This window comes from Triticum urartu, chromosome 2 (assembly GCF_003073215.2).
Source record: "Triticum urartu cultivar G1812 chromosome 2, Tu2.1, whole genome shotgun sequence".
In the NCBI taxonomy this organism is placed as follows: Eukaryota; Viridiplantae; Streptophyta; class Magnoliopsida; order Poales; family Poaceae; genus Triticum; species Triticum urartu.
The window spans coordinates 460,839,628-460,851,269 of record NC_053023.1 but is presented as its reverse complement, the minus strand read 5'-3'; positions in this window follow the sequence as shown (position 1 = coordinate 460,851,269).

Genomic DNA, 11,642 nt, shown 5'->3' with positions numbered 1-11,642 from the left:
TACCACAGTTTAGAAAAAAGCAGTAAAATTCTAAACCTAAGGTGGCAGCAGTAGAAAAGTTGGGATGCTCCGATGACATATTCTATGGAGAGGTGCTACTCTGATGATAAAAATGAATGCTAAAACTACTTCTGCACAAGGTTTATGACCTATCCAGATTACAAGCTATTTTGAGTTGAAGGAAACAACGAAGAATGGCAAGAACACTGACGACTATCCAAACCCTAATGCAGATCTGAGATAAAAGGAGAGGTGCATTTACAGGTGATGAGGAACAGTGGTGGCGCGCCGGAGTTCTCTGGTCTGGTCAGGTCGATGCAGCGGCCTGAGTGAGCGCAGCGGTCGGAAGTCGTGGCGGTGCAGCTCGGGCAACGAAGAAGGTGCGAGAGGAAGATGAAGGCAAGGAGGCAAGGGGGAAAATGATAAAGACCCCCATCCCTATTTATAAGGGGGTGGATACAAGACCTGTGCGGGAATCGAGGAAGCCGAAATCATCTTGTGGCTATATATGGACGCCTCGATTTTTGGGACGATTATTAAGATAAGGATTAGTTAAGATGTTTCGGGCCTTGTGTGAAATTAATGCGGAATGACGTCATGGCGAGTCAAGAAGACTCTGTGAGCTGACATCATGGCGGGTTATAACAAGGTTTATCAAACAAGTGATGCAAGATTTTGACAAGACAGGTGTTGAAGATTGATATGAACAAGTTCAAATCAACCTGGGGCCTAATGTTGGGGATATAACTACTGGGTATGAACCGCCCAGGAGGGGCCGGGTTATACCACTGGTGACTTATCAATGAAGATGGCGGTTTATACAAGACCATTGATGGCCCAAGACCCAGAGGCGACTCAAGGCCCAAGCGGATGAACTGCCATATGTGTATGAATTATTTTGTAAGGCAAGCGTAGTTAGTCACCGAGCTGGCCATGTTGTGTATGAGCCGGCAGGGACTACGTGAGCCGCCGGGCGTTTTCCTGTGTATATAAAGGGATGACCCGGCAGCGGTTTAAGGACAAGTAACAACAATCGATAGCTAGGTCAAGCATATTCGCTCCCTGGTAATCGAAGCCCTAGCAATACAACACAAAGCAGGAGTAGGATTTTACCTCGTTGAGAGGGGCTGAACCTAGGTAAACTCTTTGTGTCCTTTGTCCCGCTTAACCCCTTCAAGCTAACCTAGTTGCGATGGCTCCACGATTAAGTCCTTGCGCTAGGACATCTGTGGTGTCAAGTCCACGACAATAGCTACATTTGTTGAGTCACTTGGGATTTATATCTGTTGATCACTATGAAGAATCTTAAGGATGATAGAACCAAGATCATTACCTCTAAGACGAGGGGAGGTAAGGAACTGTTATCTAGCTCTGCACTTGATTCACCTTCTGTTTTCAGTAAGCTTGCAACACCACCACCTATTGTTCATCTTGGTATGTCGCAGGTAATTTATGATGCTATTTCTGCTATGAATGATGCTAGTACTTGCTTGATAAGAATGTGCCGCTAGGTGAATTTCTTAATGAACAACTTGCTAGAGCTAAATAATTTGAGAATGCTGGAACTGATGAGATTATTGAAACTGATGAAGTTATTGAAACTGAAAATTATGAAACACCTATTCGACCTAGCTCTCCTAGATATGAATTGCCTAAGATACCTGAAGGTTATGTTATGGAAGGAGAGGCATCTAGGGATTTTCTTGTAAGGATAGAGATGATCTTAAGAAATTACTATGCACGTTGAAAGAAAAATCATTGAATGCTAGAATGAAATATGATCCTAAGTTTGCTATTTCACCTATCTTTATTACTGATAAGGATTATGAATTTTTTGTCGACCCAGAGTTAATTACTTCAGTTGAATTTGGTCCTTTCCATGACTATGAAACTAAAACTGTTGTGGCACATCTTACTAAATTAAAAGATATAGCCACCATATTTGCTCATGAGGAAAAAAATCGCTATTACTATATTCTCAAGTTATTTCCTTTCTCGTTAAAGGGTGATGCTAAGATATGGTATAATATCTTGCCCCTGGTTGTGCACGTAGTCCCCGGGATATGATTTATTACTTCTCTGAAAAATATTTTCCTGCTCATAAGAAACAAGCTGCCTTGTGGGAAATATTTAATTTTGTGCAAATTGAAGTAGAGAATCTCCCTCAATCTTGGGGAGGCTTCTCCAATTACTTAATGTTTTGCCTGGTCATCCTCTTAAGAAAAATGAAATACTTGATATCTTCTATAATGGACTAACTGATGCTTGTAGGGACTACCTAGATAGTTGTGCTGGTTGTGTTTTCAGGGAACGAACTATTGAAAAAACTGAGGAACTCTTGAATAATATATTGAAGAATGATAATGATTGGACTCTTCCTGAACCACCACCTAAACACACTCCGAAGAAGAGGGGTATTTTATTTCTCAGTCCTGAAGATATGCAAGAAGCAAAGAAATGTATGAAGGAAAAGGGTATTAAAGCTGAAGATGTGAAGAATTTACCACCTATTGAAGAAATACATGGTCTTGACACACCACCATAGGTGGTAGAGGTAAATTCTCTTATAAAGTTTGATGAAGGTAACATTCCCTATAATAAATCTCCTAGTCAATGCTTATTTGAATTTGACAATTAAATTATTAAGCAAGATCATTTCAATGCAAATGTTATGATACAATTGAAACGAAATGCCTACATGATTGGTCGCTTGAGTGACTTATTGTTTATAATTATTAATGATGTCAAAGGTGTAGGTAAACATGCTTCTGTGGTCCAAACTCAGTTATAACAAGTTTCTAAATCTCAAAGTGAATTTCCCAATGAAACCAATAATAATATGAATGATCATGCTATTAGAGTAATGACTAGAGGAGGTAGAATAACTCAGGAGCCACTTTATCCTGGAGGTCACCCTAAAAGAATTGAACAAGACTCTCAAAGAATTAATGTTGATGCAGCTAGTCCTTCTAAAAAGAAAAAGGAAAGGAAAAATGATAGGACTTTGCATACTTCTAACCTGAGGTAGAAAAAACTTCTGAAGAAGTAATGATGTTTCTATTTCCGATGCTGAAACGCAACCTGGTAATGAACATTCACCTATTGATGATGATAATGACAATGATGATGTTCATATAGATGCTCAAGCAGACAATGATAAAGAACCAGATAATGATGTTGAAATGGAACCTACTGTTGATCTTGATAACCCACCTTCTAAAAATAAACATTATGATAATAGAGATTTTGTTGCTACAAAACATGGTAAAGAAAGAGAACCATGGGTTCAGAAACCCATGCCATTTCCACCTAAACCATCTAAGAAAAAGGATGAGGAAGAATTTGAACGCTTTGCTGAAATGCTTAGGCCAGCCTTTTTGCGTACTCATTTGACAGATATTTTAAAGATGGCCCCATATGCTAAATACATGAAATATATTGTCACTAATAAAAGAAAAATACATGAAGCTGAAATCTCCACCATGCTTGCAAACTATTCTTTTAAGGATGGAGTACCTAAGAAACTAGGAGATCCAGGAATACCAACTGTACCATGCTCCATTAAAAGAAATTATGTCAAAACTGCTTTGTGTGATTTAGGAGCTGGTGTTAGTGTTATGCCTTTCTCATTATACAAAAGACTTGATTTGAATAAACTCACACCCACTGAAATATCACTGCAAATGGCTGCCAAATCAACTGCCATACCCATCGGTGTTTGTGAGGATGTGCCCACTGTAGTTGCAAATGTTACTATCTTAACATACTTTGTTATACTTGATATGCCCGAGGACGACAACATGTTGATTATCCTTGGTAGACCCCTTTTGAACATTGCAGGGGCTACTATTGATTGCAACAAAAGCAAGGTCACTTTTCATATCTGTGACGCCCGGATAATTAAGCTACAGTAATTCCCTGCTAATGATGCCACGCCATCATGATTACTATTATTAAACTCGCGATATTTCAAACCCACCCTTTATTCAAACTTCAAAATCAAGTCAAACTCAAAAGTTTTCAAATGTCTAAAATAAAATGTTCATCATGTGGCTAATTTTCATTTGTTAATATTCGTGGTGAACCAACATTTTTGCAAAGTGGCTTGATGCTCTAGTCTAAATAAAACAGAAATATAAAAAGTTAAATAAAATGAAATGAAAAGAACCCCCCCCCCCATGCTGGGCCAACCGACCCAGCTAGCCAACTGGCCGGCCCAGTCAGCCAGCCCACCTACCCCCCATAGGTCTCCTTCTCCCTCTGTTCCCGTGGCGTGGTCGCTACAGGGGTGAGGTCGACCCCAACCACCTCATCGGCCTCGCCGAGAGGATAAGGCCGCAGCACCCCCCCTCGGCCCCTAGTCGCCCAGATCCCCTCTTGCCTCAGATGTTGGGGAATGTAGTATTTCAAAAAAAATCCCGACGATCACACAAGATCTATCTAGGAGAAGCAAACCAATGAGCGGGGAGAGTGTGTCCACGTACCCTCTTAGACTGAAAGCAGAAGCGTTTAGTAACGCGGTTGATGGAGTCGAACGTCTTCGTGATCCAACCGGCCAAGTACCAAACGCACGGAACCTCCGTGATCTGCACACGTTCAGCTCGATGACGTCCCTCGAACTCTTGATCCAGTTGAGGCCGAGGGAGAGTTTCGTCAGCACGACGGCGTGGTGATGGTGATGATGAAGTTACCGGCGTAGGGCTTCGCCTAAGAACTATGACAATATGACCAAGGTGTAAAATGGTGGAGGGGGGCACCGCACACGGCTAAAGATCAACTTGTGTGTCTTTGGGGTGCCCCCTGCCTCCATATATAAAGGAGGTTGAGGGAGAGGCAGCCGGCCCTAGAGGGGCGCGCCAAGGTGTGGAGTCCTACTAGGACTCCCTAGTCCTAGTAGGACTCCACCTCCCACACAGAATAGGAAAGGGGAAGGGAGAAGGAGAAGGAAAGGGGGGGGCGGCCCCCTTCTTCTAGTCATAATCGGCCTCCTGACCAAGGCGGGGTGCACTAGCCCCTTGCGGGCTGGTGTGCTTCCCTCTTATGGCCCGTAGGGCCCATAACTTCTCCCGGGGGCTTCCGGTAACCTGCCGGCACTCCGGAAAAATGCCCGAACCACTCGGAACCATTCCAATGTCCAAATGCAACCTTCCAATATATGAATCTTTACCTCTCGACATTTTTGAGACTCCTCGTCATGTCCTTGATCTCATCCGGGACTCCGAACAAGCTTCGATCATCAAATCACATAACTCATAATACAAATCATCATCGAACGCTAAGCGTGCGGACCCTACGGGTTCGAGGACTATGTAGACATGACCGAGACACATCTCCGGTCAATAACCGATAGCGGAATCTGGATGCTCATATTGGCTCCCACATATTCTATGAAGATCTATATCGGTAAACCGCATAACAACATACATTGTTCCCTTTGTCATCAGTATGTTACTTGCGCGAGATTTGATCATCGGTATCATCATACCTAGTTCAATCTCGTTACCGGCAAGTCTCTTTACTTGTTCCGTAATGGATCATCCTGCAACTAACTAATTAGTCACATTGCTTGCAAGGCTTATAGTGATGAGCATTACCGAGAGGGCCCAGAGATACTTCTCCGATACACGGAGTGACAAATCCTAATCTTGATCTATGCCAACCCAACAAATACCTTCGGAGACATCTGTAGAGCATCTTTATAATCACCCAGTTACGTTGTGATGTTTGATAGCACACAAGGTGTTCCTCCGATATTCTGGAGTTGCATAATCTCATAGTTAGAGGAACATGTATATGTCATGATGAAAGCAATAGCAATAAAACTAAACGATCATTATTCTAAGCTAACAGACGGTTCTTGTCCATCACACCATTCTCTAATGATGTGATCCATTTCAACAAATGACAACACATGTCTATGGTCAGGAAACATAACCATCTTTGATTAATGAGCTAGTCAAGTAGAGGCATACTAGGGACACTCTGTTTTATCTATGCATTCACACATGTACTAAGTTTCCAGTTAATACAATTCTAACATGAATAATAACCATTTATCATGATATAAGGAAATATAAATAACAACTTTATTATTGCCTCTAGGGCATATTTCCTTCAGTGTCCCACTTGCGCTAGAGTCAATAATCTAGTTCACATTGCCATGTGATTTAACACCAATAGTTCACATCACCAAGTGATTAGTTCACATCGTCATGTGACTAATACCCAAAGGGTTTTACTAGAGTCAATAATCTAGTTCACATCGCTATGTGATTAACACCCAAAGAGTACTACGGTGTGATCATGTTTTGCTTGTGAGAGAAGCTTAGTCAATGGGTCTGTCACATTCAGAGCCGTATGTATTTTGCAAATTTTCTACGTCTACAATGCTCTGCATGGAGCTACTCTAGCTATTTGCTTCCACTTTCAATACATATCAAGATTGAGACTCGGAGTCATCCAGACCGGTGTAAAAGCTTGCATCGACGCAACTCTTTACGACGAACTCTTTATCACCTCCATAACCGAGAAATATCTCCTTAGTCTTCTAAGGATAATTTTGACCGCTGTCTAGTGATCCACTCCTGGATCAATATCGTACCCCCTTGCTAAATTCATGGCAAGGTACACAATAGGTTTGGTACACAGCATAACTTACTTTATAGAACCTATGGTTGAGGCATAAGGAATGATTTTCATTCTCTTTCTATTTTTTGCCGTGCTCGTGCTTTCAGTCTTACTCAACTTTACACCTTGCATTACAAGCAAGAACCCCTTCTTTGACTGTTTCCGTTTTGAGCTACTTCAAAAATCTTGTCAATGTATGTACTCATTGAAAAATCTTACCAAGCGTCTTGATCTATCTCTATAGATCTTGATGCCCAATATGTAAGCAGCTTCACTGAGGTCTTTCTTTGAAAAACTCCTTTCAAGCACTCCTTTATGCTTTCCAGAAAATTCTACATCATTTCCGATCAAGAATATGTCATTCACATATACTTATCAGAAAGACTGTAGTGCTCCCACTCACTTTCTTGTAAATACAGGCTTCACCGCAAGTCTGTATAAAACTATATGCTTTGATCAACTTATCAAAGTGTATATTCCAACTCCAAGATGCTTGCACCAGTCCATAGATGGATCGCTAGAGCTTGCACATTTTTTTAGCACCTTTAGGATTGACAAAACCTTCTGGTTGTATCATATACAACTCTTCTTTAATAAATCCATTAAGAAATGCAGTTTTGATATCCATTTGTCAAATTTCATAAAATGTGACAATTGCTAACATAATTCGGACAGACTTTAAGCATCGATACGAGTGAGAAAATCTCATCGTAGTCAACATCTTGAATTTGTCAGAAACCCTTTTCCACAAGTCGAGCTTTGTAGATAGTAACACTACTATCAGCGTCCATCTTCCTCTTGAAGATCCATTTATTCTCAATGGCTTGCCGATCATCGGGCATGTCCACCAAAGTCCAGACTTTGTTCTCATACATGGATTCTATCTCAGATATCATGGCCTCAAGCCATCTCTCGGAATCTGGGCTCATCATCGCTTCCTCATAGTTCATAGGTTCATCACGGTCTAGCAACATGACTTCCAGAACAGGATTACCGTACCACTCTGGTGCAGATTGTACTCTAGTTGACCTATGAGGTTCGGTAGTAACTTGATCTGAAGTTTCGTGATCATCATCATTAACTTTCTCACTAATTGGTGTAGGCATCACTGGAACTGATTTCAGTGATGAGCTACTTTCCAATTCGAGATAAGGTACAATTACCTCATCAAGTTCTACTTTCCTCCCACTCACTTCTTTCAAGAGAAACTCCTTCTCTGGAAAAGATCCATTCTTAGCAACAAATATCTTGCATTCGGATCTATGATAGAAGGTGTACCCAATAGTTTCCTTTGGGCATCCTATGAAGACACATTTCTCTGATTTGGGTTCGAGCATATCAGGTTGAAGATTTTTCACATAAGCATCGCAGTCTCAAACTTTAAGAAATGACATCTTAGGTTTCTTGCCAAACCATAGTTCATATGGTGTCGTCTCAACGGATTTAGATGGTGCCCTATTTAACGTGAATGCAGTTGTCTCTAATGCATAACCCCAAAACGATAGTGGTATATCGGTAAGAGACATCATAGATCGCACCATATCTAATAAAGTACGGTTACAACGTTCGGGCACACCATTACGTTGTGGTGTTCCAGGTGGTGTGAGTTGTGAAACTATTCCACATTGTTTCAAATGAAGGCCAAACTCATAACTCAAATATTCGCCTCCGTGATCAGATCATAGAAACTTTATTTTCTTGTTACGATGATTCTCAACTTCACTTTGAAATTCTTTGAACTTTTCAAATGTTTCAGACTTGTGTTCCATTAAGTAGATATACTCATATCTGCTTAAGTCATCTGTGAAGGTCAGAAAATAATGATACTCGCCGCGAGCGTTAACACTCATCGGACCACATACATCAATTTGTGTTATTTCCAATAAGTCAGTGGCTCCCTCCATTGTTCCGGAGAACGGAGTTTTATTCATCTTCCCCATGAGGCATGGTTTGCAGGCATCAAATGATTCATAATCAAGTGATTCCAAAATCCCACCAGCATGGAGTTTCTTCATGCTCTTTACACCAATATGACCTAAACGGCAGTGCCACAAATAAGTTGCACTATCATTATTAACCTTGCATCTTTTGGCTTCAATATTGTGAATATGTGTATTACTACAATTGAGATTTAATAAACCATTGACCTTGGGTGTATGACCATAGAAGGTTTTGTTCATGTAAACAGAATAACAATTATTCTTTGACTTAAATGAATAACCGTATTGCAATAAACATGACGCAATCATATTATGCTCAACGCAAACACCAAATAACATTTATTTTAGGTTCAACACTAATCCCGAAGGTAAAGGGAGTGTGCGATGGTGATCTTATCAACCTTGGAATCACTTCCAACACACATCGTCACCTTGCCCTCAACTAGTCTCTGTTCATTTTATAACTCCTGTTTCAGGTTACTAATCATAGCAACTGAACTAGTATCGAATACCCAGGGGCTACTATGAATACTAGTAAAGTACACATCAATAAAATGTATATCATATATACTTTTGTTCACTTTGCCATCCTTCTTATCTGCCAAGTATCAGGGGCAGTTCCACTTCCAGTGACCATTTCCTTTGCAGTAGAAGCACTCAGTTTTAGGCTTGGGTCTAGCTTTGGGCATCTTCATGGGAGTGGCAACTTGCTAGTCATTCTTCTTGAAGTTCCCTTTCTTTGCCTTGCCCTTTTACTTGAAACTAGTGGTCTTGTCAACCATCAACATTTGATGCTTTTCTTGATTTCTATCTTTGTCAATTTCAGCACCACAAAGAGCTCGGGAATTGTTTTCGTCATCCCTTGCATATTATAGTTCATCACGAAGTTCTAGTAACTTGGTGATAGTGACTAGAGAACTCTGTCAATCACTATATTATTTGGAAGATTAACTCCCACTTGATTCAAGTGATTGTAGTACTCAGACATTCTGAGCACATGCTCACTGGTTAAGCTATTCTCCTCCATCTTGTAGGCAAAGTACTTGTCAGAGGTCTCATACCTCTCGACTCGGTCATGAGTCTAAAATGTCAATTTCAGCTCTTGGAACATCTTATATGCTTCATGGTGGTCAAAACGTTTTTGAAGTCCCAGTACTAAGCCGTAAAGCATGGTGCACTAAACTATCAAGTAGTCATCATACCGAGCTTGTCAAACATTCATAACGTCTGCATCTGCTCCTGCAATAGGTCCATCACCTAGTGTTGCATCAAGGACATAATTCTTTTGTGCAGTAATGAGCATAATCCTCAGATCACGGACCTAGTCTGCATCATTGCTACTATCAACTATCAACTTAGTTTTCTCTAGGAACATATCATAAATAAAACGGGGAAGCTATACGCGAGCAATTGATCTACAACATAGATATGCAAATACTATCAAGACTAAGTTCATGATAAATTAAAGTTCAATTTAATCATATTACTTAAGAACTCCCACTTAGATAGACATCCCTCTACTCATCTAAGTGATCACATGATCCATATCAACTAAACCATGTCCGATCATCATGTGAGATCGAGTAGTTTTCAATGGTGAACATCACTATGTTGATCATATCTACTATATGATTCACGCTCGACCTTTCGGTCTCCAGTGTTCCGAGGCCATATCTGCATATGCTAGGCTCGTCAAGTTGAACCCGAGTACTCTGCATGTGCAAAACTGGCTTGCACCCGTTATATGTGAACGTAGAGCTTATCACACCCGATCATCACGTGGTGTCTCGGCACGATGAACTGACGCAATGGTGCATACTCAGGGAGAACACTTATACCTTGAAAATTTAGTGAGAGATCATCTTACAATGCTACCGTCGTACTAAGCAAAATAAGATGCATAAAAGATAAACATCACATGCAATCAAAATAAGTGATACGATATGGCCATCGTCATCTTGTTCCTTTGATCTCCATCTCCAAAGCACCGTCATGATCACCATCGTCACCGGATTGACACCTTGATCTCCATTGAATCATCATTGTCGTCTCGCCAACTATTGCTTCTACGACTATCGCTACCGCTTAGTGATAAATTAAAGCAATTACATGGCGATTGCTTTTCATACAATAAAGCGACAACCATAAGGCTCCTGCCAGTTGCCGATAACTTTTACAAAACATGATCATCTCATACAAAAATTTATATATCATCACGTCTTGACCAAATCACATCACAGCAACCCCTTCAAAAACAAGTTAGATGTCCTCTACTTTATTGTTGCAAGTTTTACGTGGCTGCTACGGGCTTCTAGCAAGAACCGTTCTTACCTACGCATCAAAACCCCAACGATTTTTCATCAAGTGTGATGTTTAAACCTTCAACAAGGACTGGGTGTAGTCAAACTCGATTCAACTAAAGCTGGAGAAACATACACCCACTAGCCACCTGTGTGCGAAGCACAGCGGTAGAACCAGTTTCATGAACGCGGTCATGTAATGTCGGTCTGGGCCGCTTCATCCAACAATACCACCGAATGAAAGTATGACATGCTGGTAAGCAGTATGACTATTATCGCCCACAACTCTTTGTGTTCTACTCGTGCATATAACATCTACGCATAGACCTGGCTCAGATGCCACTGTTGGGGAACATAGTATTTCAAAAAGATTCCCTACGATCACGCAAAATCTATCTAGGAGAAGCATAGCAACGAGCGGGGAGAATGTGTCCATGTACCCTCGTAGACCGAAAGCGGAAGCGTTTAGTAACGCGGTTGATGTAGTCGAACATCTTCACGATCCAACCGATCAAGTACCGAACACACGGCACCTCCGCGATCTGCGCATGTTCAGCTTGGTAACGTCCCTCGAACTCTTGATCCAGTTGATGCCGAGGGAGAGTTTTGTCAGCACGATGGCGTGGTGACGGTGATGATGAAGTTACCGGCGCAGGGCTTCGCCTAAGCACTATGACAATTTGACAGAGGTGTAAAACTGTGGAGGGGGGCACCGCACACGGCTAAAGATCGACTTGCGTGTCTTTGGGGTGTCCCCTGCATCTGTATATAAATG